Genomic DNA, 22,561 nt, shown 5'->3' with positions numbered 1-22,561 from the left:
TTTCTAGGAATCAAAAATTTCTCTATCTTGAGAAGCTGAACTTGAAGGCCACTCATTGGTAATGATGATCCCTGTCAAACTGGCCACCCTTTTGCCTCAGAGTATTGTGGCCGTTCCTTTCTAGCATGGTTGAAATGCATGTGCCTGACATTTTCTGTCTCATGTTGAGTTTCCTGAGTTTGAGGTTATGCCTAACTCACTTGCTTACTCTGCCTTGTGAGGTACGGCATTTTTGCTGTGTTCCGATTGCCATTCCTTGGTGACTTTGTAGGGCTGAGTTCAGCTGCCCTGACTGGGATCCAAAATAAGAAAGGCCAAAATAACAAAGTGGTTTCTTTATTTACATTGCCAAAATTGCCATGAGGAGAAAAAGGCTTATTGCCATGCTGTACAGCTCTGGAAAGCCAGGCCTGTCCCTCTTAGCTAATACCTCAACCAGACAGGAGCAGCAGCCATGTTGTTGGCCCGTCACGCAGCTGGAGTACTGACAGCCACTGTGAATATTAAATAAGAAAGTTCTTGTAAAGTTCTCATGATAATTATTTTAACGTAAGATATGTAGGTATAAAACAGAACAGAAAGTGGGAGAAGGAAGTGGCCATAAATACTCTCAGCCATCTAGGGGAACCGAATTTGATTCTAAGCTTCTTGGAAACTAAGCAGAAAAAGAGAACACGTTGGGTCAGTGGATTTCTCTTTCTAAAGAGACAAAACTTGTGAAGTCATCTGCTGATGACTGGAGAAACCAACTTTTCATGGTTATTAAAATGAAAACAGCATTTCCCCCCAGTTTGAGTTTAAGCATAATAATGTCTTATAGTGAGAATGGAGGAGAGAAGGAGAAGAGGAAGGAGAAAAAGAAGAAGAAGAAGGAAAGAGAGAGAGAGAGAGAGAGAGAGAGAGAGAGAGAGAGAGAGAGAGAGAGAACTACTAAACCCCTCTAAGGTGTGTCTGGCTTCCTCTTGGGTCTTGGCTTCCCCTATTACCCTCTATCATAAATGCTATCATGAAGGACAATACTAAGTTGGTCCTGGCTCAGTCTCTGCCCCAGTATTTATTTACTAGTCATTTGTAGTCATCTAAAACACTTCACCTTGACTAAATCATGCCCTTTATTTATTTTGCAAAAAAACATTACTGGTTTTGTTCTTGATCATGTGAAGTGTTCTTTCTTGATTTCCTTCAGGACTAGTTGGGCCCCATTCTTCTATTAAATATTGGCAACCGTCTGGCTTTCTTTTTCTGGATTCCTCCCTTCCTTGTTTGCTTCCCTCCCTTCTTCCCTTCCTTTCTTTTTTAACGCTTCCTTTGCTTCTTCCCCTTTCTAAGAAATGCCATCTACTCTTATAATTTTAATTTATTCTCTAGATTTTAATAATTCCCACTTTTAACTTCACATTACAATATACACTTGAGTTAACTCTGTAGGTTTTTAAACTTGAATTATTTATATGTGTGCTTGTTCGTGTTTGTCTGTGTTGGTAAGTACCCACACATATAAAGAACTCTGTGAGGGCCAGAAGAGGGTACTGGATCTTCTGGAACTGGACCGACAGGGTGGATGCTGAGAATTTAACCCAGGTCCCCTTCAGGAACAATATCAACATGGTCTTTCCAGTTCCTACTTGGGTTTGAAATTTGTAAATTCAACATTCTCCAAAATTAGTTTATACATCCTTATTCCTGCATGTCTCAGATTGATAGTCGTGCTTCTCCTAGCCTTTGTTATTCCCTGTGTTCTTAATCTCAATGAAGGACTCTATCTCCTACTCAGATGTTCAAGACTGAAGGGTAGTAAGGTTGGATGTGATAGAGGTACATTGTATGTAGGAATAAAATTGTCAAAATAGATAAAAGCATTAAAAAACAACCTTGTCCTTCTCTTTAACTTTCCCCTTCTCTGCCCCCTGCCCCCCACACCTCAACAACATTCAATCACAGGGCACTACTAACTCCAGTTCCTAAATCTCCCTTTACCTACTCTACTGATGCTATTTCCAGTGTCATGGTCTGTGAGTAGTGGAATTCTGTTGTAACTCAGAGGCAGGCTCCCTGCCCCAGGCTCGCTGTTCTTCTAACTGGATCCCACAAGCGATCCTTCTGAAGACACAGGCTAAATTTGTCTTAAAGTGTAAAACATAGTGCATCTCAATAGAACCCTAGTTCTATACTGAAGCTTAACTGCCCTTGCCTGTGTCTCCCAGTGTACCTCTTTCTCCTCAAACTTCAAAAAGCACACTGTCTCTTACTGCACCATTTCTCAACCACATCTGCCTGTCGTTGCCATGTGCTGTATCCATCCATCCATCCACACTTCTCTTGGGTTATCAGCTTTTAACTCTCACCTTAGAAACAACCTAACTGTATTTTTAAAATAACTTATTTATTCACTGACATATACTTCATATATGCATGCAGTGTATCATGGTCCTATTGTGGTATTGTTTTTATTTAGTTATTTTTATGTGCATGTGTGTTTGGCCTGCATGTATGTATGCACAGCACATGCACAGGGTATGAGATCCCTGGGGGTGCAGTTACACCCATTGTGAGTGCTGAGGATTGAAACCTAGGCCTCTAGAAGAACAGCCAGTGCTCTTCACATTGAGCCATCTCTCCACCTCCACTCTATGTATTTATTCAACAGATATGAACTGAGTGCATTGACTATGTGTTGGGCACTAAACCATCATTTGGAACATAGCAACAAAGGAGGTTCACATGGTCTCTGCCCTGATGGTGCTAGTCAGAGATGCTGTCCTTGATTTTCAGAAGTGCGTGTCTTCTGTGGCACTGTGCTCTCCACATGGCACTGCTTCCTGTGTATTGCAGTCACTTTTAAGTGAGTCAAAACCAAGACCAACAACTTGTTTCTATAGATACTGTTGACTAATATTTCAGAACTGCAAGACACAGGGTTACTATTGGTACTACTTAAATCTGTACTTCTGAGGAAAACCACACATGCAGGAAGTGTTCCAATAAAACTTTATGCCCAGCCAGATTTGGCCATTGGCCATAGTATGCATAGCTAGAATTAGATATTCTGGTTTACTTTTGCTTCTGCAGTGTTAAGCACAGTATTTGATATGAAGACATGTCAATAAAGATCGGTTGGGTTCGTAAGTGAAGCGTAAACAGGGTAGGGTTGACTTGCCTTCTGGCTTTCCTTTGTTCCACATGTCCTCAGTCACAGTGTGCTCCACATTCCCCTCTTATCCCCAGGACCACACCCTCCATTCCTGCTGTGAGGGTTCTACCTGCAGCACTCACACAAACAGTTCATTACGTATTATGTCATCCATTTAGGTTTCTTCCTTGGTAGTTGCCTTTTAAGACTTTTGACCCTACCTTCAGTCATTTCTTAAAGCAAGCATGCTCGTTTCCTTTATAGATATGACCACTTGGTTTTGTGTTATCCATCACCTATTATAAACTTTTGTGATTTCATTTGTATGCATGTTAGATGTACAGGTATGCCTTGGAGATAGTGGGTTATGTTTAAGATAACTACAATAAAGTAAAGTAAATACTATATTAAAGTGAGTCTCCCTCTTGCTCTCTCTCTCTCACACACACACACACACACTATATACATATATATATATATGTATATGTATGTATATCCATCCAGTAGCCGCACCATTCACATACATTTTTTAAATTATACATACAAACACATATTCATTCATACATACATACATACATACATACATACATACATACATGGGGAGAGGTTCATGTAGCCTAGGGTGATATCAAACTCACTATGTTGCTGTAATAGGTTTCATACCTGATCCTCTAGCTTGTACCCCCAGGGAGCTGAGATTATAGGCGTGTACCTCCATACCCAATTTATATGATGCTGGGATCAAAAGCAGGGCCTTGTACATGTTAACCAAGTATTCTACAGTCTCAGTTTGGGTCTCGTTGCTGTGAGGAGATGGCAACTCTTTTTTGAAAAAAAATTACTGGAACTCACTTACAGATTCAGAGATTTAGTCCACTATCGTCTCGGCAGAAACCGTCGTAGCATGTAGGCAGACTTGGTGCTGGAGAAAGACTTGAGAATTCTCCATCATGATACACAGGCAGCATTAAAAAAACAGTGAACCTCTAGGCCTGGCTTGAACTTCTGATCCTCAAAGTGCTCCCCCATTGACACGATTCCTCCAACAAGACCACACCTACTCCAACAAAGTCACACCTCGTAATCGTGCCTTGCCCAGTGAGCCTGTGAGGATTATCTCCTTCCAATCCACCACATTCCACTCCCTGGCCCCCAGAGACTTGTAGCCATATCATAATGCAAACTTCTTTCAAGCGAACTTCAAAGGTCCCCATAGTCTATCACAGTCTCAATTCTGTAAAAGTTCAGTCTCTTCTGAGACTCTCGGCAATCTCTTTACTGTCCCTTATAAAATCAAAATCAAAAAGTAGATCACATACCAATAATAGCATAGAATTTATATTACTATTCCAAATGGTAGGAAAGGGAACACAGTTAGGAAATTCTGGACCAAAGCAAAACTGAAAACCAGATGGGCAAACTCCAAACTCTGCATCTCCATATCTGATATCAAAATATTCTTCAGGTCTCTCTTTTCATCTTTGTGGAATGCAATATACTGCTTTCTCTTAAGCTGGTTCTACTCCCTATTTGCAGCTTTCCTGGATATGTATCCCACAGCTCTGGCATTTCTAACATTTTGGGGTATCTAAGGCAATCCAGGCTTCACCTCCATAGCTTCATACAAGGGCCTCTCTAGGCTTCCATGCAGGGACAACCCTGACACAAACCTGGACTCAGTAGTTTTCTTTAGCTTTGGCAGATGATTCTGTAATCCCTTTCTTCTATCCTAGTTTCTAAAGCCAGAATCTTAGGGTTGAAGCTGCCAATTTCTACTACTTGCTAGGATGAGAACATGGCCCCCTTGTTCAGATATATTTTCATCATCTTTCTGTTTTTAATAGTTTATTTCACTGCCTATGCTTGACTTTCCTGGAACTCTTTCTGTAGACCTGGTCAGCCTTAATCTCAGAGATCTGCCTGTTTCTGCCTCCAGATTAAAAGTGCACATCACCACACTCAGCCCTACCTAAGCTTTTTTTTAAAAAAAGTTCCCTTTCACAAATTGGAAGCTTAGCTAGGTAGGATCTTGCCCTGAAGTCACAACTCCCCTTATTCTGTTTAATTTTAGGCTTTTAAAATTCTGTTTATTTCCTTGAACACCGGATTTAGCTCCATATTACTTCCTGGTGCCTTTTCCCCTATGCATTGTGCATTTTCCACTTTTCATTACTCAATTTGCTTGTTTTCATTATAGCTCTTTATGAGAGTAGATATTAATAACTACACAACAAAGTCTACACTAGGCTGTTTTGAAATATCCTCTGCCAATGCCGTGAATCCCGAAGTCTTCAATTTAGCTTCAGGCATAATTTTCAGACAAGTGCAAAAAGCAACCACATTCTTATCCAAAATATCACAAGAAATGTTTCTTAACCACATCCAAAATCCCTTCTCCTCTAAAACTTCTTGAGCCAGGTTCCCAGGGTTCAAATCACCCTCAGCTTCCAGTAATGTCTTCTATGCTCCTGCTAGGATGGTCCATTAAGCCCCACTTAAAATGTTCAATTCCTATTCTAAGGAAAAGCCTCAAATCCACGTTCTTCCACATAAAGGTGTGGTCAGGACTATCACAGCAATACCCTACTCCTGGTACCACCTTTAGTTTTAGTTTGGGTTTTATTGTTTTGAAGAGACACTACAACCATGACAATTCTTATAAGTGAAAACATTTAATTGGGGCCGGTTGTCAATTTCAGAGGCTTAGTCCATTATTTGTCATGGCAGGAAGCATAGTAGTACGCAGGCAGACATGGTGCTGGAGAAAGAGTTCAACATGTTGACCCAAAGACAGCAGAAAAAAGCAGTGAGCCATTATGCTTGGCTTGAACTTCTGATATCTCAAAGTGTCCCCAAGCCCCTATAGTGACACACTTCCTCAAACACGGCCACACCCATTCCAACAAGGCCACACCTACTCTCCCAAGGCCACACCTCCTAGTAGTGCCACTCAGTATGAGCTTTTGGCAGCCATTTCTTTCAAACCACCATATCTATCAACTACAATAGATATGTTCCCACACTCACATTTTGTTTTCCCAGTAGATGGATGTTCTTTGTTCATGTCTCAAATTTGATGGCTATTGACTGGTCAGTCTTGTGGTTGTCAATAGTTGAAACAGCTATGGAAATTTCTTAAACCAATTTAACATTGAGAATATTGAGTTGATAGCATCATGGAGTCCTCTTTTCCTCACAGATTCCTGATAGATTCCTGATACAATGAGAAATTGTTTGATTATACATTGTTTCCTTTTCAAGACAGGGTCTTCCTGTGTAATGTTGCCTATTCCTGAATACACCATGTAGACCAGGTTGGCCTCAAACTCTTCCCCCTGCTGTGATTAAAGGTGTAGACAATATGCCTGTCTCATTGAGAACATTTTCCTCACGCCAGATCAGTTCTTCTCAAAGCAGTACTGTGTTTTCTTCTAAATTTACATTAATATTCTGGAGTCTTTGTTTTTATTTAACAATGTTCATAGCATCTTTGCCTCATATAGAAGCTATTTCAAGAAACCATAATATTCTGTTATGCTTACAGACAGAAGCCTAGTATAATTGTCCTCTGAGAAGCTCCATCCAGCAGCAGACTGAAACAGATATAGAGACCCACAGTCAAACTTGGTGAGTCTTCTGGAAGAGAAGAATTGAGGGACCCGGAGTGGATAGGGATTCCACAAGAAGACCAACAGAGTCAACTAACCTGGGTCCTTGCGGGCTCCCAGAAACAGAACCACCAACCAAAAAGCATTAAAGGGCTGGACTTAGACCCCACGAACACATGTAGTAGATGTGCAGCTTGGTCCTCATGTGGGTCCCCTGAAAAGTGAAGTAGGGTCTGTCCCTGACTCTCTTGCCTGCCTATAGATCATGTTCTCTGAATGGGGCCACCTTGTCTGGCTTCAGTGGGAGAGGAAGTGCCTAGTCCTGCAGCAATGTGGTAGAGTGTGTTAGTACTCAGGGGCAACCTTCTCCGAGAAAAAGATGGGCTATGTAGGGAGAAGCCACCATTGGGAAATAAAAAAATAAATTAATGGGGGAAGAAAAGCAAGTCTTAACTTTGTTTTATTGTGAGATTGTACCACTCTGCTGTCTCCTCAGACTCCCCCCCCACTCTATTCCTCTGTTGTTTCTGCAACATCTGTGGCTTTCCTCCACTGAAGTCAGAAACTCTTCTTAGTCACTCATATACACTGGGACTAGCTCCTTCTAACTTCTCTTAATCCATGAGAATGCCACAAATGTCTCTCATGGCACCTAGAAAGATGAACTCTTTCCAAAAATTCTTCAGTTTACTGTGCCACACCCACCAGATGAGTCATTTATCTATGGTAGCTATAGTCTGATATATATTTTTAAATAATAAGGCCCAAGTTATTATTTAAATGTCTCAATGTATGACAGAGTGGATGTTATGCATGGGGGTGGGGATTCACCTCACTGTGAGTCTCCTTCTGAGCTTTTGGGGTTCTGATGTTCTTTGTTAATAAGCAACAATATTTGAGATAAATAAATCTACTCCTTGTAGTAGTAGTCACAGTAGTGGGTCTAATTCTCAGCAAGCCACATTAGAAGCAGATGTACTCTCACCCAGGATTAGTTCCATTTAGCACACAGGGTAGAGCTGATTTAAGTCTATAAGGGCTCTAGGTGTTTTAAGTGAACTTTGCCTTGAACTTCAAGTTATCAGCAGCATTGCCCCCGGGGAAAATCAGTCTGACTTTGAACCTTTGAAGCCAGCCACTGTAGCTCTGAATGCTCTAGATGGACCTTGTTCCAAGACCAAGCTGCTTAGTCTACTGAGCGTCCACTGGCTTTCTTGGCTTGATCTACACCTCTTCTATGGCTCCTGCAGTAAGACTTGCTTGCTTCCCAATGCCCTTCTTTGTTACAGAGATGGTTTTCTTTCTTCAAGTCTTGAGAACAAACCTGTTACATTTTCTTCTGCAGCTTCCTTCCCTCTTTCAGCATTTGCAGAATTGAAGAGAGCTCTGGTTTTAAGTAATGCTGTGGCTGCTTTGATTGCCTACCTAAACCACTAGCACTGCCTTGGTGCCCATCAATAAGGATGTTAAACTATGTTATCACTCATGTGCTGGTTGGGGTTGCACTTCTAGGCAGTTTTCTTTGCATTCAAGTGGCTATTTTGTATAAGGAGCCTAGTTTTGAACCTATGTCAACCTTCGACATGCTTTCCCCTTTAAACAGATCATTTCTAACTTTGGATTTAAAGTGAGAAGCGTGTGTTTCTTCCTTTTACTTGGGCTCAGGTGGACCAGTGTGGGGCTATTAGTTGGCATAATTTTGGTCTTGCCTGTCTCAGATAAAAGGGAGACCCAAGAAGCGGGAGAGAGGTGGGGGGAGGCAACTGGTTGTTGGAGCAGATAGATCACACCCCACACTCCTCGGGTGGCTTAGCTGCTTCTAAAATGAGAACCCATGACATCCCAGAAACTTACAGTAGGAACATCAAAGACCACCAAGTAAACATCATTCACACATGTAACAATAACAGGAATGTGGGAAGTATTGACAAAATTATAAGAATGTGACACAGATAGCTGGGCATGGTGGCATCTGCTTTTTAACCCAGCGCTTGGGAGGTAAGTTTGAAGCTAGCCTGGTCTACATACTGAGTTCCAGGACAGAGAGAGCCTATATACTTTTTTTTTTAAGTGACACGGAGACACAATAGAGACAATGAGGGCATTCCATTGAGCAATTAGCATCGACAGAACAATTTGTATTTGTTTTATTTTATAGAGTGCAGGGTCTTATGAGTGCTAGACAAGTATTTTCACACTCAGTGGTATTTCCTGCTCACTTAAAAACCTGTTTGGTTTAGGGCTGTAGCAACATTTAAGCTGTAAAAGTGTATTATCTGCAAAACACAATAAAATGGTTTGCAGTGAATTAGGTATGAATTCCTTTCCTCTATAAAAATGTAAAGTATGTTAAAATATGCAAACTTAAAGCCATTCTTTGGTGCAGGTGAGTTGTTAGGGGAAAAACCTCAAATCAATCACCATATAAATCATTTACTATTCCCTTGAGAAAGCTTCAGGGTCATTGAGGCAAAAATAGTCCAGATAAGGCAAAGATGTTAGTAAATAATTAGAATACATTGTTCTAAGTCTCCGAGGAGGTGATCAGCAAAGCACTCCCAGGACTTTCACAGGAAGTAAATTTTAGTCTTCATAGAAAGTGATTAAAGAAGGTTCTAAGGGGGAAGAATTTGACCTGGAAGTTAGAAAGTAGGTATCTCAAGGGTAGCTATGACTCCAAAGGGCTGTGATACAGAGAACTGTATGGGCACACCCACAAGTTACTAGAAAGCAAGTTTTAAAGAGGCCATGTCTAGGGAGTGGCTAACCAATGTGAAGGCAAATCTCTTCCAGAAGGTGCTAAGTCCATTCTGGTGGGGAATGCATTGATAATTGGACACTATGCCCATAGACTGCAAGTAGACATTCTGTGCCTCCGACATAGAGTAGGAACAGGAACTTTAAAGGAATTAACGTCATGTGTGTAAAAAATAAATCATCAGGGTCAAAAACAGGTACATTGAATCCAGTGGTTAAAAGACATGTATCTTTATTAGCTCTACCTACATAAATGGAACCAAGAGTAAATAGCATTTAAAATAAGAAGAGACTAGGAGAGGTCGCAGCATTTTCCTCTGGAAAATTCTGTCTCGGGTATAGATTTACAATGATGATGATTGTTCATTTGCCCTTCCTGGTCTCAGTCATGTTATTTGATTGCTAAAGGAACATCTTTCTTTCCTGAGGGTTAGGAAAAAGAACTTCTGTGCATATTGAATGCTTGTGTTTAAACAGGAAGGTACCTTCTGTCAAAAATTAAGTATCTTTACTCCATTCCCTCTTGTGTCTTTATCATGCCCCATCACTTCTTCTTAACAGAGACTAAGACACATTAATTGCTTTTTTTTTGCTGTGATAAAACACCATGACCAAGGCAGCTTATTTTTTAAGAAAGTGTTTAATCGGGCTCATGGTTTCAGAGGTTTAGAGTCTATGATGTTTGAGCAAAAGTGTGGTAGCAGGAATACCTAGAGCAGCAGCTGAGAGTGAATAACTTAGTCTATAAGCAAGAGAGAGTGAGAGAGCACACTGGGAATTATGTGAGTCTTTTGAAACCTCAGAGCCTACTCTTGGAGACACACCTCCTTCAAAAAAGGCTACCCCCCATCCTTCCCAAACACTTCCACCAATTGGAAAATCAAATTTAAACATATGAGCCTATTTGATGCCATTTTCATTCAAACAATCACACAAGATGATTTGTTATATCTCAAAATTGATAGCAGATCCCACCCCGATTGTCCCCACTAGTGTAAATAATAATGATTTGGACCAGTGAGACACCCACTGGGTGAAGTCTCAGGCACCCATCTTAAAGAATGTTGATAGTTACTATGATTCAGATACGAGTCATCACTCAAGAATTCAAGGGTTTTGGGTTTAGTTCTTAATGACTCAAGATGGAGGTTGGACTTTTGTCTAGGGATTTTGATGTGCTGTTTTTGGGAAGAGTTAAGGCCATTTGTTTTAGTCTGAGTTTCTATTCCTGCACAAAACATCATGACCAAAAAGCAGCTTGGGGGGTGGGGAGAGGATTCATTCAGCTTATGCTTTCACATTGCTGTTCATCACCAAAGGAAGTCAGGACAGGAATTCACTCAGGGTAGGAAGTTGGAGGCAGGAGTGGATGCAGAAGCCATGGAGGAATGTTTCTTACTGGCTTGCATCCCCTGGCTTGCTCAACTTGCTTTCTTATAGAACCCAGGACTACCAGCCCAGGAATGGTACCACTTACAATGGGCCCTTCCACCTTATCACTAATTGAGAAAATGCCTTACAGCTGAGTCTCATAGAGGCATTTCCTCAAGGGAGACTTCTTTCTCTGTGATATAACTCCAACTTGTGTCAAGTTGACACATAAACCAGCCAGTCCACCATTCAGACAGGATGCTGAGTTAGTTCTCATGAAAAGGAGTTAGTATAAAATCTTGACCCTAAGGGCTGCCAAGATCACTCAAGTGTTTCAGAGTACTTGCTGCTCTGTCAGATAATCCAAGTTTTAGTTGCCAGCATCCATTTAGGCAGCTCACAACACCATGCATTTCCAGTTCTAGGAAAACTCCTTCTTCTGATCCTTGCAGGCACCAACACTTACAAGCACATACATGTACACATACATATACATCATATACACCTATACCCACATATACATACATATTCATAAAAATAAAATAACTCTTAAAAAACAAAAACTTTGATCCTGATCTCTAAGTCACTGAGTTTCTCTCTAGCCAGACTACTAACCAGACTATCTCTCCCTCTCACATAAACTTCTGCCATTCTGCTGCCATCTGTGATGAGGCATGGCCAAAGCAACTGGACACCAATGCTATACCATTGAGCTGCTAGACCAATGAGTCAAGTTAACATATTCTTTGTATAAATTTCTCCAGCCTTGGGTATTTTATTACAATAACAGAAATCATACATTGATCAACATTGAGTCTCGGCTGTGTCACTTATTGCTATGTAAACCTGACCAAGCCACTGGCACTCTGGGCTTCAGTCTCCCTGTTAATAAAATTAAACACTCAATTGGAGCACCTTACTATTTCAGAACCTATATAGATTCTTATTTGTTACTGTTTGAGTTTTTACCATTGTAATCACATAAGTCTTCTACTTGATCTTTTCCAAGCAGAGGCTTGGGAAGATGTGGTTATTAAAAGGTACAGTACTTGGGTTTCCATCTGAGCCTGGAGCTGACCCTTTGCCACAGCTCTATGTACTCAGATGTGGACAGGAGAGAGCTGGTCTCCCAGAAGTGCTGACATATCTGAGAGCACAGGTGAGACTGCCACTTCTGCTCAGAGGGACCCACCTGGAGTCCTCAGGTTACAGGAATGGAGGAGCAGTATGGGGCAAGATCCTTCTGGTTTGTGTCTGCGCTCAGAACTGACAAAGTATAACAGTTCTCTGTACCCAAATCTTGCCAAGAGAGAGCTAGTCTCCCAGGAGTGCTAACACACATGCTTACAGGAGGGTCAAGCCACTGTCAGAGACAGCAAGATCAGCTAACACCAGAGATAACCAGATGGCAAGGAACGAGTACAAGAACCTAAACAACAGAAACGAAGGACACGTAGCATCATCAGAAGCCAGTTCTCCCATCACAGCCAGTCCTGGATACCCCAACGCACCAGAAGATCAAGATTTGGATTTAAAATCACATCTCATGATGACGTTAGAGAACTTTAAGAAGGGCATAACTCCCTTAAAGAAATATAGGACAGCACAGGTAAACAGGTAGAAGCCCTTAAAGAGGAAATTACAGGAAAACACAAACAGGTGAAGAAATTGGCCAAAACCATCCAGGATTTAAAAATGGAAAGAGAACAATAAGGAAATCACAAAGGGAGACAACCCTAGAGATAGAAAACCTAGGAAAGAGATCAGGAGTCATAGACACAAGCATCACCAACAGAATACAAGACAGAGAAGAGAGAATCTCAGGGGCAGAAGATACCATAGAAAACATTGACATAACCATCAAAGAAAATGTTAAACGCAAAAAGCTCCTAACCCATCCAGGAAATTCCAGGCACAATGAGAAGATCAAACCTAAGGATAATAGGTATAGAAGATTCCCGACTTAAGGGGCCAGTAAATATCTTCAACAAAATTATAGAAGAAAACTTCCCTAACCTAAAGAAAGAGATGCCCATAATCATACAAGAAGCCTACAGAATTCCAAATACATTGGATCAGAAAAGAAATTCCTCCAATCACATAATATTCAAAAAACCAAATTCACAAAACAAAGAATATTAAAAGCAGTAAGGGAAAAAGATCAAGTAACATATCAGAACTACACTAGACTTTTCAATAGAGATTATGAAAGCTAGAAGATCCTGGACAGATGTCATACAGACTCAAGAGAACACAAACCCCAGCCCAGATTGCTGTATCCAGCAAAACTCTCAGTTAGCATAGATGAAGAAACCAAGATTTTCCCATGGCAAAACCAAATTTACACAATATCTTTCCATGAATCTAGCCCTACAAAGGATTAATAGATGAAAAACTCCAATAGGAGAGAAACTACACCCTAGAAAAAGCAAAAGAGTAATATTCTTTCAACCAACCCAAAAGAAGATAGCCACACATAATTTCACCTCTAACAACAAAAATAAAAGGAAACAAAAATCACTATTCCTTAATATCATTCAACATCAATGGACTTACTTCTCCAATAAAATGACATAAACTAACAGACTCGATATGTAAACAGGACCCAGCATTTTGCTGCATACAGGAAACATACCTCAGTAACAAAGACAGACACTTCCTTAGAGTAAAAGGCTGGGAACAATTTTTCCAAGCAAAGAGTCCCAAGAAACAAGCCAGAGTAGCCATTCTCGTATCAGATAAAATAGACATTCAACCAAAAGTTATCAAAAAAAGATAAGGAAGGACCTTTCCTACTCATCAAAGGAAAACTACACCAAGATGAACTCTCAATTTTGAATATCTATGCCCCAAATGCAAGGGCACCCACATTCACAAAAGAAACTTTCCTAAAGCTCAAAGCACACATTGCACCTCACACATTAATAGTGGAAGTCTTTAACACCTCAAAGGACATATCGTTGAAACAGAAACTAAAGAGAAACACAGTGAAACTAACAGCAGTTATGAACTAGTTGTATTTAACAGATGTCTATAGAACATTACATCCAAAAACGAAAGAATATACCTTCTTCTCAGCACCTCATGGTACCTTCTCCAAAACTGAGCATATAATCAGTCACAAAGCAGGCCTCAACAGATACAAGAAGACTGAAATAATCCCATGCATCCTATCAGATCACTAGAGCTAAGGCTGGTCTTCAATAACAAAAGCACGCGAGCAAACAAACAAACAAAAACAACAGAAATCCCACATACAGAGGAAAGCTGAACAATGCTCTACTCAATGATAAGTTGGGCAAGGAAGAAATAAAGAGAGAAATTAAAGACTTTTTTGAATTTAATGAAAATAAAGGCACAGCATACCCAAACTTATGGGACACAATGAAAGCAGTGCTTAGAGGAAAACTTATAGCTCTGAGTGCCTCCAAAAAGAAACTGAAGAGAACATACACTAGCAGCTTGACAGCACTCCTGAAATCTCTAGAACAAAAAGAAGCAAATATACTCAAGAGGAGTAAACCAAAAAAACTCCAGGACCAGATGGATTTAGTACAGAATTCTATCAGACCTTCATAGAAGATCAGATGCCAATACTCTGCAAACTATTCCACAAAAATAGAAAAGAAGGAACACTACCCGATTCCTCCTATGAAGCCACAATTATGCTTATACCTAAACCACACAAAGACCCAACAAAGAAAGAGAACTTCAGACCAATTTCCCATATGGATGCCAAAATACTCAATGAAATTCTGGAAAACTGAATCAAAGAAGACATCAAAATAATCATCCATGATGATCAAGTAGGTTTCATCTCAGGGATGCCAGGATGGTTCGATATACTGAAATCCATCAGTGTAATCCACTTTATAAACAAAATCAAATCATTAGATGCTGAGAAAACATTTGACAAAATTTAACACCCCTTCATGGTAAAAGTCTTGAAAAGATAAGAATTCAAGGTCCATACCTAAAAATAGTGAAAATCATCAATAGCAGCTTTATTTATAATAGCCAGAAGCTAGAAAGAACCCAGATGTCCTTGAACAAAAAAAAAAATGGATACAGAAAATGTGGTATATTTATACAATAGAGTACTACTCAACTATCAAAAACAATGACTTCATGAAATTCATAGGCAAATACATGGAACTAGAAAACATCCCCAGTGAGGTAACCCAATCACAACAGAATATATTTGGTATGTACTCACTGATAAGCGGATATTAGCTGAAAGCTCAGAATAATACAAGATACAATTCCCAGACCACATGAAGCTTCTTAAGAAGGAAGACCAAAGTGTGGATACTTCAGTCCTTCTTAGAAGAGGGAACAAATTTCTCACTGGAGGAAATACAGAGACAAATTGTTGATCAGAAATTGAAGGAAAGGCCATCCAGAGAGTGCCCCACCTGGGGATCCATCCCATGCACAGCCGCCAAACCCAGAAACTGTTGTGGATGCCAAGGAGCCTGATATAGCTGTCTCCTGAGAGGCTCTGCCAGAACCTGACAAATACAGAGGCGGATGCTAGCAGCCAACCATTGAACTGAGAACTGAGGGTCCCTAATGAAAGAGTTAGAGAAAGGACTGAAGGAGCTGATGGGGTTTGCAACCCCATAAGAACAACAATATCAGCCAACCAGACCCCCCAAGAAATAAACCACCATCCCAAGAATACACAGGGCTGGACCTACGGCTCCAGCCACATATGTAGCAGAGGATGGCCTTGTTGGACATCAATAATATGAGAGTCCCTTGGTCCTGTGAAGGCTTGATGCCCCCGTGTAGTGGAATGTCAGGGTAGGGAAGTGGAAGGGAGTGGGCGAGTTAGCACCCTCATAGAATCAGGGGGAGATAGCGGGTTTCTGAAGGGGAAACTGGGAAAGGGGATAATATTTGAAATATAAATAAAAAAATCAAATGAAAAATATTAACAAAAGAATGAGATGGAGACATTTGATAAATGCATGTTAAAGTAAACTGTGTTCTCAGTAGCACTATGTTTTAATTGAGAAAAACTATCCCTTTAACCAAGGAATTAAAATTAAGTAACAAAAAATTTTTAAAAAGATACAGTACTTGAATATTTTCTTATTCCTTATTTAAAATGTGTGAAAATACTTCCCATCTTTCCCTTCTCTAAAGATCATGACTTTAAGCAGTGGTGGCACATGTGTTTAATCCCAGTGCTTGGGAAGCAGAGGCAGGTGGGTCTCTGTGAGTTCAAGAGCCATTGATCTGCAGTACACAGAAGACCTCATGCCAAGCGTGGCAGAAGGCATACACAGGTCATTGTCCAGAAAGACCAGAGTCAAGCACAATTAAAAGGATGTGATGATGGGATATCACTAAGAGCCCAGAGAGGAGTTTACTTAAAACAACACATTAAAATCAGAACAACTCAGGCTTCTGCTTCTAAGTCCTCATGCCTTTCTCCCTTTGTCTTTAGACTGTTTAACCTTGAACTAGGGCTTACAGATTGCCTAACACATGTCCATGTTCATCTAAAGATTCAGAGCTGGGATCCATAAGTGAGAGCTGACATATACCATTAGTCTTTCTAGGTCTGCGTTACCTCGCTCACTGCATTTTGTAATCTGATCCATTTACCTGAAAGTTTTATGGTTTCGTTTTTATTTATAGCTGAATAGAATTCCACTGTGTGTGTGTGTGTGTGTGTGTGTGTGTGTGTGTGTGTGTGTGTGTTCCACATTTTCATCATGTGCTCATTGGTTGATAGCTATCTAGGCTGCTTCTGTTTCCTCACTACTGTGAAGCCAGCCGCAACGAACATGGGTGAGCAGGATCTCCTCAATAGGATAGAGTCTTATGAGCAGACGCCAAGGGGTATAGCTGGGTCAGTTGGCAGACCTTTATCTTCTTGAACATTCTCCACACTGATTTGACTATGACTGCAATAGTTTGCAGTCCCTACCAGTAGTGGATGAGAGTTCACAAGCATTTGTCGTCAGTTCTTCTCTTGACCTTTGCCATTCTGGCTACCATACAAAAAAAAACTCAAAGCAGTTTAATTTACATTTCCTTGATTGCTAAAGATAGAAGCTACTTAAAGATATCTTAGTGATAGCTATTTTTACCTTTTTTGAGAATTCTGTTTGGTTCCGTAATAGTTTTTAAAATTGGGTTATTTGTCTTCTTGATGTGTGTGTGTGTGTGTGTGTGTGTGTGTGTGTGTGTGTGTGTGTGTGTGACTATTAGAAGGTATGGCCGTCTTGGAGTATGTGTGTCACTGTAGGTGTGAGCTTTAAGACCCTTATCCTAACTGCCTGGAAGCCAGTATTCTGCTAGCAGCCTTCAGATGAAGATGTAGAAACTGAGCTCCTCCTGTACCATGTCTGCCTGGATGCTGCCATGTTCCCACCTTGATGATAATGGACTGAACCTCTGAACCTGTAAGCCAGCCCCAATTAAATGTTGTCCTTCATAAGACTTGCCTTGGTCATGATGCCTGTTCACAGCAGTAAAATCCTAACTAAGACACTGTGTGTGTGTGTGTGTGTGTGTGTGTGTGTGTGTGTGTGTGTGTGTGTGTGTGTGTTTCGAATTCTTTGTATAGTCTGCATAGTAATCCCCTCTCAGATGGAGAGCTGGCAAAGACTCTCATCCACACTCAGCCTTCCTCTACATTCAATTGATATTTATCTTTCTGATTTTTATGAAGTCCCATTTGCCAGTTTTTGGCCTTAATTTCTGAGAAAATGGAGTCCTATTCAGAAAGTCGTATCTTGGGCTGATGTCTCTTAGGGTCCTCTCTAGGCTTTCGTCTTTAAGTTTGCACATTTAAGGTTTCACATTGAGTTGTTTTATGTGTTTGGAGTTGATTTTTGTGCGTGGTGATTGCTATGGGTCTAATTTTGTTCTTCCACATGTAGACATCCAGTTTCCCCAGCACCATTGGCTGAAGATGCTAACCTTTCCCCTGGCTGTATGTTTGCTGCCTTTATCCAACGTCAGATGGCTGCAATTCTGTGAGATTGAGTTTGGGTCTTTGTTCTGTTTTCGCTGATCTACACATCTGTCTTTTTGCCAAGACCATGCTGTTTTTATTACCAAAGAATCTGTAATATAACTTGAAATCTGATATGGTAATCCTAGGATTTTTCTTTTGTCTCAGGATTGTGGCTATCTGGTTGTGTGTGTGTGTGTGTGTGTGTGTGTGTGTGTGTGTGTGTGTGTGTGTGTGTGTTTTGATGTGAATCTTATATTTTTATCCCTGTGAATAATTTTATGAGAATTTCATCTAGGATTGCATTTAATCTTCAAGTTGCTTTTGTTAGGATGGTCGTCATCATATTAATTCTCCCAATACATTTTAAGGACTTCTCAATAGGAGGAACTTGCATGGTAAACCTAGCAAAGAATCACAAAGCATGGTAAATCTAGCAAAGAATGTGGAAAAAGTCACATAATATCATTTTCCTAAGTCAATATAGCCTTTAACTATAAATATATTATAGACATAAATATATAATTATACTTAGCCTTATACCCACAGATACGTATATCTTTCACCCCTCATCAAAAAAATTTCTTTATGCAACAGACAGGAGTGCTACAGAGATTCACAACTGCTCAACATGTAGAAAATAAATATCCCTGGAATATTCAACTCTAATTGGTACATCTACAACACAACGCCTATTCCCAAGGCTCAGGAAACAAGTTGGAAGAGGAGGCAGAAAACGTATAAGGGCCAGAGGCCCAGAACTTCCCCTGTGTACTAGCTTCTTCTAGACATGGCAGGCTTGCTGCATCCATAAAGCTTCAGCAATATGGCTGCCCACATGTCAGCTGCAGAAATGACTATACCAACTGATATTTCCACATAGATGGGGGGAACTTGACATGGCTCTACTCAAAGAATAAAAAGTTACAAACCATCAGTGGCTGGGGAGGGAAGGAGAATCGGTTTTCTTCAGGGGTGAGCACCATGATAGGTTGTTTGATCCTAACTGCTCATCCCTAAACACATGCACGTACAAGCAATAGCAACTGGAATCAGTAGGCTGTGTGTGGGAGTACCCTATAGTATCCAGAAGATGGTGTTAGGTCCCCTGGAGCTGGAGTTAGTGGTGGTTGTGAGCCTCTGTTGTAGATGCTGGGAATTGAACACCAGTCCTATATAAGAGCAGTGCTCACACTCAACCACTGAGCCATCCCTAGAGTCCAGGACATTTCTACTTTGATCTAAAATGTCAGCGAAGTTCTGCAATGTGGTTGACTCTGACCAACACTTTTGGTCACACAGATAATTTTGGAAGTCATTTGCTACTTATTTTTGTAGTAAAGCCAGTTCTCCCCTGCAAACACATAAATGGTTGGTTGAGGCGTCTGTCTATTTGCTTGTTTGTATAAAAGCTTAAGGTTCAGTTCAACTAGATGCTGCTCTGTGTATCTTTTCATTGGACATGACCAGACCCTATGTCACTTCCCTGATTCTTCCTTAATTATCTCAGACATTTGTCACAGTCCTCTGTGTTGCATATCATCTCCTTTTAAACACTGGACACCGGGAGTGTTATTTTCATGAGCGTAAATGATGGTCTGGTAAGTATTGTTGGATGTGTGAATGAAGAAACTACTTCATCCACATTGCAGTTGTGGCCCCGGCAACAGGACACTCAGTGGAGCCCTCTGTCTCATTCTATATAAGAAAGCAAGATGGCTAACAAATACGCCAGCCTCAATGGGGAGAGGCTTGCCTGCCATGTACAAACTTTTGTGTTTGAAAAGAAAGAATAAATCTACTGGCTACACTTGCATCAAGTTTCTCACCTTACATCGTCATGAAGGTAAATCCATGGTCACTCATGGGTGGCTTGAGTAAACAGAGTGACCCTGCCAGTTTCAGGAGATGGGCAAAAGGGCAAGAAGACAACTTGTAAACTTTGGGTTGCCAGACTCAGCATGAGGGCATCCCTGAGCCAACCCCCTACTGACTTTGGCCATGGTCCTGGATCTGTGCTCTGTGCATTAGCAGAGGTCAGCTTAGCCATTGGGAAGGGAATGTGGCAAAGGTTGGACAGGACTGGGCCTGAAACTGCTTTGACAAGACCTGGAAACACTACACTCTTTGCTCAGACGCTTAGAGGAAGGGAGAAGTGTCAGAAGATACAAAAATCCATCTGACTTCTGTCCAATCCCATGGGCAGGAAAGCAAAGGGGGATATTCTCAAATGGTGTGGAAGGAAATGTTGGCATCAGGGTGGGAGTGCCAGGAAGTCCTATAGGCATGAGATTCAGAAAGTATCAGAGACAGGAAGACTGAACATAAGGCCAGGGGGAGAGAAGGAAGAAGGGCAGATAGAAATAGGAGGGGAGGGACAGAAGAAAGGAGGGAAGGCAGGCAGGCAGGCTAGAATGAAGAAAGCCGAAGCTTCCAGAGAGAAAACTAGGATAGGAAAGAGATAAGTTTGAAAAGATGAGAAGAAATGGGGACAGGATGCTAGACAACTTCGAGCATGCCTGTGTTGCTCTACTCAGAGAGACTTGCTTCTGTAAGCCTGGCGTGGGGAAGGCCTAGGTATAGACAGAGATGTGCTGACCCCTGTCCATCAGAGGACAGAAACATATCAATTAGCCTGGGAGAAATGCTATGGCCGGTGATTAGTTCCTGACTGTGCCAGGCCAGGCCAAGGACTCTTACATGATCAGTGTACTATCAACGAGCCAGTGGCTCCAGGGCAGGCTCAGCCTTTTACCTTGAGAACACCGAGTGCTGGCATTTCTTTGCTAATCTGGCTACTAGCTCTGTCACAGGCTCAGCACAGAACCCAGTTAGGGCCAGCCCTTTGGAGTTTGAACAGGCTTCAGGGACCCTCTAGGAGTCAGCGCAGCCCAGAACAACCAATCCATGGGATGATCTTGGGGCATGTTTGTGGTTGGGGTAGTAATCATTTGGAGCAGACTACTCTCATAGATATTCAATCAGTAGAAACATGTGTTACAGGGAGAGAAATTCTTGTCCAAAGAAGTGTTTGATACGCCGGAATTCATAATCTATATATTCTATGCCCCACTTGTGAGCATCTCTTGTGGGCCTACTGTGACACAGAGGATACAGGCAATGGCAGATAACACCTTCAGTGCCCTCTGGGGAGGCCAGTGGCACTGCATTTCCTCCTGCCCAACCTAACGGAGTGCTTTGGAGCTCAGAAGAGAGCTTAACTGGTAAGCAAATATCTAGAAAAGGAAGTGTTTGAGGGCAGCCTTAAAGGCTGAGTAGGACCCACCAAGCAGACAGAATATAGGAATCCCAGGCAAGGGAGAAAAGTGAAAAGTGTGAATTCGAATAGAAGTTGGTTAGTTGCAGGCAAGGCAGTCCAGTCAAGTCACAGGTGAAAAAGTAAGGGTCAGGTAAAAGTAGGCATTTGTGAGGACTGAGGGTGGGTCTGTTAACTAGAAGGAGTTTAAAACAGCATACGAGTGGTCTGCTCAGTTGACATTTCAAAAATATTTGTGTATGAATAAATTTGTACGAATTGGACAGTTTGGAAGAGCACCTAAAATTGGGCGTAGGAATGAAATTAAAGTAAGACAAATGCTAAGATAGCATTCTCACTGATGGCTTTCTCTTGTAGAGCTCTCCTGCTCCATGCCTGCGTAGATATTGTCCTTTTATTCCTTGTCAGACAACTTTAGCTATGGCCACTTTCTCTCTGAGGTGTCTCCTAAGCACTGATTTTCTGACTCATCGCCCTGGAGTTAGGTCATCAGAAGACAAAGATCGTCCAGCCAGTACCGTCTTCCTCAAATAGCAAGCATTTAAGGAATCATTTAAATAGCTCACCTTTGAGAAAGGGCAATTATAGATTAGAAACTACCCCCATTTTTAAAAACAAGAGATTAAATATCACCTGACTTTTCCCTCCATTCTGTTATCATTTGTCAATCAAGATACTTTGCTTGGAGTTGATGAAGCAGGAGGCTCAGAAGCTCAAGCCTAGCCTGGAGACAGTGCACTAAGAGAATGTTTCAAAAAACCTCCAACAACAGAAAAGGCACCTCCCTAAGTTAAACACATCGTTGTGTATATTGCATGCCAGTATTTATAGTAAATACGAACATATACTTTTATTTTAAGGATCTACTTACTAATTTCTTTCACACGGTGTGTATGTCTTGAGTCTATCTATGTGTTCCAGAAGCAAGCAGGTGACCTTGGGGCCAAATGAGGGCATTGGGACCTCTGTAATTAGGGTTACAGTTGACTGTGAGCTATGGGTTCTGGAAACCAAACCTGCGTCCTTTGTGAGAACAGTAAATGCTTCTAGCTGCCTTTCCAGGAAGGGCTTCTAGCTGCCTTTCGAGCCCCCACATGTATTTTTTTTTAATTTTAAAGTATTTTGTGAAAACAATTCCAATTCCATATCTAATTTTGAAGTCTAACGTTCTATCGATTAGATATCTTGCCCCTTGCTTTACTGTTGATAGACATTCATCCTGATTTGATGTGTTTGGTTGTACAGGTGACAGTGTCACAGTCAGCCTTGTGCATGAAACCTTACATGGTCTTTGCTACTATTGCTATAGCAAGGATTCCTAGAGTTTAGATTGTTAAATCTAAGAAAGCATATGTTTACATCTTCTTAGGAATTGTGTCATTCCTTTTCTGATGATCATCCTGATCTCTACTCCAACCTGAAACTTGTTTGGTTGTCTCTTCCTC

The 22,561-nt window shown here is 41.1% G+C and overlaps 1 long non-coding RNA gene across 2 annotated transcripts in view; it reads left to right on the top strand.

Annotated features, from left to right (window-relative positions):
• The window catches only part of LOC148002669 (uncharacterized), a 56,440-nt gene that overhangs the window by 12,963 nt on the left and 20,916 nt on the right, over nucleotides 1-22,561 (top strand). The window lies entirely within an intron of this gene.

Source organism: Rattus norvegicus, chromosome 11 (assembly GCF_021556685.1).
Source record: "Rattus norvegicus strain SHRSP/BbbUtx chromosome 11, alternate assembly SHRSP_T2T, whole genome shotgun sequence".
NCBI classification, from domain to species: Eukaryota; Metazoa; Chordata; class Mammalia; order Rodentia; family Muridae; genus Rattus; species Rattus norvegicus.
Note: the sequence above shows the minus strand (reverse complement) of the source record. Positions and strands in the feature narration are given on the sequence as shown.